We start from the raw sequence: 7231 nt of genomic DNA, 5'->3' as shown, positions 1-7231 counted from the left end.
TACAAAAACCCTATGTTATTCTGGAATTTGATTTATGACTCATAATTTTATGACTCATGGAATTTATGACTCATAAAAAACACTTTAGGATTCCAAATTTGTGTTCATGTTTTGAAGCAATCACAGCATCATTGGAAATCAATTGTATTATTCGCGATTTTTTTATGTTAGTTCTAGGACGAATGAGCGAAAAACTTAGTCAAACAATTTCTATTGCAATCCATGCGCACAGTGCTTTAAGTCGCCTTTGAAAATTACATCCCACCAGCTGGTGCCATGGCCCCCCCTAGACCGAGACTCTAGTTACGCCTATGGTAAATGCTCTATCGCGGAAGCAGTCGCTGAAGACAAGTGTCAATGATTTCAGTGACGAAACGAAAAGTTTCAATGCAAAAAGCAATATTTACTAAGGCGGATATTCCGATTCGCGAATTAAAATCAAATAAAACTTAAAAGTGACAGTTCAGAAATTATGGAATCCCCCGCTCATAAGAATGGCTGGTGCTACCCAGCAAGACCACCAAAACATCTATCAAATATGATTCAATATCTGTCAAAAGTAATCTTGCTCTGCGGGCAGGGTTATTTGGAAATTATTGAACTGTCATTTTTAAGTTTATTTTAATTTTAATTCGCGAATCGGACCAAAGCCTAATATCTTTTTTTTTCCTATTGTGCATATTGTGGATTTAGTCGAAGGATGGATTTCAACGATTGTTTGCCTTGGTTTGTTTCAAATCACCGTTCAAATCTATAGGGAGATTGTTCTGCTGTCCGGAACATGTTGGGTACCAAGCTGTCGAATCGTATGGATTTTCCTTCTTTGACATTTAGCTCCCCTATCCTCGCCAGCAAGAGATGTTCCGGACAGCGACGACAGCGACAATCTTTATCTAGTAACTAAAATATCTTTTGTGTCAGGCCTTACAATTAATAATTGTGGAAGTGCTTAATAAACACTAAGCTGCGACACGGCAATTTTAAAATACTTTCCATTGGCGTAACTACAGGGGGGCTAGGGGAGGCTATAGCCCCACCTAGGATCTGGCTAGCCCCCCCTAGAAAATTTGTTACTTTGTATAAGTATTGTACATATCTAGTCCACTGATTATATACGGGGCTAAATGTAGAGAAAGGATTGTCTTCATTATCCAACCCCTCTCTTCGAAACACTACAGCAAGTTGAATCTATTCGCTCAAGTTTTTGAACTTCGTTTGCAATTGTTATAAGACTTTTTCACGACAAAATCTGGACCCCTCAAATCACGTTATAACTTATGAAATACCAAAGGAAATACCTCATCATCAAGTGAATTAAAAAATATATTATTTATTAGTATTACAAGTACTTAATAGATAATGGACAATTCCTTGAGATTTTCAAGTTTTTCCAGGTTTTGTGAGTAATTGTTATCTAAATCGAGCGTATGATCTTAACCTTCCTAACTAATACCAATACTAAAAGCTGCAGCGCATTTTAATTATCACTGTATCATTCTTGAGAAAGGTACGGTAAAACTCTTAGGGTCTGTTCACAAATTACGTAACGCTTTTGGGGGGAGGGGGGAGGTCCAACTTGCGTTATACTTTGCTTCACTAAAAGGTGGGGGAGGGGTGGGTACTAGCAAATGTTACGCATAACGCGAATTACTCTTAAAGGTTTTTTTAATCACTGATTAAAGTAATTGCTAATATGCCTTAAACACGACGATGAATACGTACCAACCTTTCTTCTTCACTACACTACCATACTATGCCTTTCTGTCCCATGCTAGTCTTTGTAGCTTTTTACTTTTTATCAGTGAAGGCTATTTTTATGTTTTTTTTGGGAATTTTAAAAGACAGCGAGTTTTGTTCGAATAATTGTTGCTAATTTTCGAGGAATTTTCATTGTAAGCAATTGCATTTTAGCTCAATCACTTCAACCACATAAACAGTCCAATTTAAAAATGATTTGTCTATCGTTATCATTTTAGTCATTACCGAAATCAAGCACATAGCGGGACCGTTATGCGTAAAAGAACAAAGCGAATATCGTATTTCTCGAAAGAACAGTCCCGCTAAACTAAAATTTTAATGGCCATGGTCGCAAATTCTTGATATCCTTGGTTTTAATCTTGTTCCGTTCCTGTTCTAACAGTTTTTAATAAACCCACATGTTTCAGAGAAAGAAAAAAATGGATTTAAAATTTTCTCAGTTACGCGTTATATGGGGAGGGAGGAGGTGCGAAAAATGTTACTTTTTGTTACGAGGGGGAGGGAGGGGGTCAAAAACTCGGATTTTTGCGTTACGTAATTTGTGAACAGACCCTTAGATTTCAAGTAGAGGTAACTAAAAGTTGAATAAGAAAGCATTTTGTATTCTTCGGATTGATTTTAGAAACTCCGCATACTATTTAATTCTCTAAACTCCTATTGTCGCTGCAGCAATGAAACCAGTGAAAATGTCTCAGTAGGCGTGAAACAGACATACTGAGAGAAAAGATGTGTTAAACGTTTCTATGTGTGAACAAATGCTCCTATAAGTCAATTTGTTGCAATTTTTTAAACTAAATTGAAAATTAACGACCAATAAGTTGTATTGGTATGTAAAACTGATTTTTTTTAAATCATCTTAGAAGTTATTCTAACAGAGAAGAGAGGTTAGTTTGTTGTGGTCAGATCGCCGTTTGAAAGCTCGTAGAAATTGTCAGGCCACTGAATTGAAAGCTGGCACAAAGAGCTAATTTATCCAATATTTAATTTATAAGCAAATCAAAAAATCCTTTAAAAATCAGGATCGTGCTTCACATTCTATTTACGGCGAGGGCAACACCTATGGTTTTCTGAACCTATCAAGGATTTTGGGAATCCTACGAGATTTCTAGATTTTTGTAACAGGGCTGAGCGTCGATGAACATCATTTGAAATATTAAAGTCGTCCATTGATATCTGGTAGACCAACAATATACATCAGTTGAATCGAGCGAAAATGGTAAACTTTCTGTGTTATGAGTGTTAAAAAAGAGAAGTTAAAAAAAAAGTTAGCCCCCCTAGAATTTTTCATTAGTTACGCCAATGCGTACGGTTGCTTTTTAGTTGGGCCATGGCCCAACCAGCGGAGCCCCAACTAAAAAGTGACCCAAGTATTAAAATCTCAACCAGCGAATCCCGACTGTAATCGTTTTGACTGGTACCTTATTGACCGTCATGCTTTTTCTAATTTTTTGTATGCAACGCACGCTTCTCGAATCCCCCTCCCCCTAAGCGCGTGACGTACTTTGTGGATGCCTCCTTATGTAAGGTCAACTTTTCCATAGAACTCATTTTTTTAAGCCTTTAACTATGAGGTGAACCGGTCTAGGGCCGAAAACCTCATTAATCCAGCTTTCCACGCTCGATAATGGCGGCTTATCGGTGTGCAAAAATCAATCAGTCACTGTACTTTTTGACACTAGCTGGAGGAAAACTCACTGGCGAAAAGGCCTTTTTTCCCTTCCCCTCACCAAGGAACGCCAGTGGGCTTTCCTCCAGCTAGTGTCAAACAGTACAGTGACCGATTGATTTTTACATACCGACAAGCCGCCATTACCGAGCGTGGAAAGCTGGATAAAGACAATAAAAAAATAAAAAGCCTTTAAACTATTTTGAAAACCGGAACCAAAAATATGAAAAAGTTCTGCTCGTATGAACCGGCTTGAAGAATTGAACTGATGTTGGTCCAGCATTTTTTCAATTTTTGTTTTATTTTTAAAATACATAGTTTGAAGCTTAAAAATGGATTCTTCGAGAAAGTTGATAGCACTTGATAGATTGAAGGATCGATTAAGCGAATAAAAATTTTTGGGCGGAAAGCTCAATTCACAAAGAATATGATTCAAATGAAGAACATGTTCCATAACTTAAACGAGCTGATAGATTTTTCGTTACGTGTATTGACTTGAGGGCCTGTACTCCAATTATTGGACTAGCTTCTTCGATTCATACATCCAGGACTACATTCCACGGCAAAGATGCTTATATGTTATGTGCGTAGTGTCTTGCCCCCTGGGTCTTTGGATTGCTATAATAATGTATCATATTTCAAAGAATCCAAAGATCAATGCATTAAATGAAAAAAAAAGGTATATGAACATTTTTTTTTTTTTCATCATGTTACGTCCTCCCTAAAAGTGACGTTAAAAGAGGCTTGATGTACATGTTATTTCAGCGGCGCAGCCGGAGTTTTTCAAACGTGTAAGGGCTTGAACGGAATTTTTCTTCTAACAAATCGAGGGAGAAATATGAACCCCCAAGACCAAAATATTTCACCGGCTCGTCTAAAATTCACCGGCGGTGCGATCAAAAAATTGCAGCGGCGCGCCGGTCAAAAATGGTGACGGCGGCGCCTAAAAATCGTCGGCGGCCGCGGCGCACAGCTCTAGTGGTGGAACGGTGTTACATCGGCTACATGCTGCCCTGGTCGGTGATCAGCTTTGGCGCTTGGACGACCACGCGCTGGTACACTGAACTAAAACATCCGCTCGAAAACGACTGCAAAATAATTTGCTCGCGCCCCTTAACGATTGTCATCCACTATCTGGATGACGATCATTCGATTATTTTGCAGGTGGATGACAACCATTCATATGAGCGTCATACCGGGACAAAATGATTTTCTGCAGAACACCGAATGAACAACTAATTAATTTCCAGAAAGATGCAAGACGGTTATAAGATGAAGTCTATTACAAAAACAGATGAAAAATGGTTCAATTTCAAGTGAGTTTTCAATTGGTATCATTTTTCATTTTTCCATTGAAGGGGATTTTTCTAAAAAAAATACATTTTTAGATGTACAAAATAAGGAGTAAGACTGTAAAACACATGGTTGAAAAAAACATTTATTAGAACAAAACAATGAATTACGCCTTTAATACTTAGTTTGCTTTAATGCTGGTAAGAAAGTCCAGGTCAGGAATGGGTAGTGATCTTCTGCGCGTCTCTAGACATTCGGCATATGCTTTCAAGTGGCGTCCGGCAATTTTATATACCCTCATGACTCCCGATATCGATATATAGCTACAAGTTCGATTGGTTGTCATTCGACGAGTAAACTTCACCGTTTTCAAGAACTTTGCCCGATATGATCATTTTAACTTCTTTCATATGTCTTATACTAAGCACTTGGGAAGACCACCTGGTAGCACAATCAGCTTTTCAACACCTTTTCAGCACTTCAAAACTGTTTGGTAATCGTTGGACATTCGGCAATAGATGTCCCGGATAAATTAACATTACCCTGTGTTCCTATAACGAGTAATGAAGTTATCAAAATAAATGCCTTTTCTTTGCATCGCACATTTACTCACAATAAAAGAATATAAAAATGCTGCCTTCTTCCCGAACTAATGCTCAACTAAGAAAAATAATGGCGTCTACTCAACACCGGTTGCAGCGGAACACTTTTATCATATGGGGATACTTTTTAAAATCGAATATAGAATGTTTTGCTTTATGAAGCGCTACTGAACAACTAATCATCCAACGACTAGATGAAATCCCATTGCCAGCCTTTTACGAAACATTTCACATGATTGCTCATTCAACAATGGTGTTTCAAAACATTCTGTTTTCGGATGATTTTCAATCGACATTCCGAAGATGAGTCATCCGCTTCAGTTTTTCATACATTTGCAGCATGAGCTTCTTTATCGGTGGAAGTAATTACAAATCAGTTGTTTTAAGGTGGAGGCTTTGGTTCAGTGTATGTTAGAAAGGTAGATTACCTCCTGGTTGGACTGGCTTCATGCTCAATCGATTGCCTCCGGCTGGTGTAGGGGAGCGCATCTTCTTCGTTTACTTCGGTTAGCTTGCTACTAGGACTGCTAGTATATAGTCACTAAGTACAGCGGGAAAACGCATGGAGGAGGGGGGGAGGGGGGCTGCAGTTTTTGCGATTACTCCACGTCAATGATGTTGGCGTGGGCCAGCAGATTTGCTCACTAGATGACCCGTTTAGAGTTGTGGCTTCCATGATGACGATCCTTGGCACGACACGACTGCACGCACGACATTGGAGGTTACGGACACGCACAGAATTACTCTTTACCTTTCTATCTTTTTAACTTTTGCACACTTGACTTATACGGGATTGGTTTTAAACTTATTCTAGGTAACTGAAGGAAGCACAAGAAATTAGCACTAGATACATAGATTTCTATGTTGAAAAATATATCGGATATCGCGATCACAGGCAGAGCCCCAATTCCAACACGTTTTTGAGTCTGCAGACAAATGAACGAGTTAACATTTTCCTATCTTTTCCTCATTAATAAGAATCGAACTGACTTATCAGTTTCGAATTTGTTCCAACATTCGGAATCGTTAATTGATTTGCATGACTTTGCGAATCGAATGCAGTCCATCAGCTCGCCTAAATTTCATGCGTAATTCGTTTCTTCAGTTTCCTTAGCTGGGTATGAAGATAGTAAGGGTATTAATGAAAATAAGTAATGATCCGATTTACAGAACTCGGATAATATTTGAATTTTATTGAAAGTTACAGCGTCTCACTTCTCGAATGACATCGAATTAAGAAGTGAGTAGTGAGACGTCTCACTTCTAACTTTGCATTACTCACCTTTTACAGTGAGAAGTGAGAGTTGAGACGTCTCACTACTCACTTTTTATTTCTTACTGTAAAACGTGAGTAGTGAGACGTCTAACTTCTAACTTTGCATTACTCATCTTTTACAGTGAGAAGTGAGACGTCTCACTACCCACTTCTTATTTCTTACGCACTACTGACTTTTTGCAGTGAGAAGTGAATAGTGAGACGTCTCACTTTTCACACATCATTATTTCTCATTTTTTAAATGACCTATTCGGCCCAATGAACTGTTCTGCGAAATGTCCTATTCGGCCAAATGACCTATTCGGCCGGAAGACCCGTTTAGCCAAATGACTTTCGGCCTAATGGTTTGTTCGGACTAGTGGCACTCGGCCGAATGGGTTTCGACCAAACGACCCTTCCCCGTTTCACAAATAGTTTATTTGACTCATCACCACCAATTCGTACATGTTTCCATTTTTTCTGTTATGGAGCTCGATGAGTACTACTAGTTAACACCATTTTTTTAGAAAATGGCGTATACGTCTCTTTTTCAGATTACGGCAGTTGAGGAATCCTTCTTCGGCGAATGCCAGGCAGGACAGATCAACGAGGGATTAATGTTCACGAAACTTGTGTTAGGTTAAGAAAAAAAATGCA

Source organism: Armigeres subalbatus, chromosome 1 (genome assembly GCF_024139115.2).
Source record: "Armigeres subalbatus isolate Guangzhou_Male chromosome 1, GZ_Asu_2, whole genome shotgun sequence".
Taxonomy (NCBI): Eukaryota; Metazoa; Arthropoda; class Insecta; order Diptera; family Culicidae; genus Armigeres; species Armigeres subalbatus.
The sequence above is the reverse complement of the archived record's forward strand: the minus strand, read 5'-3'. Positions refer to the sequence as shown.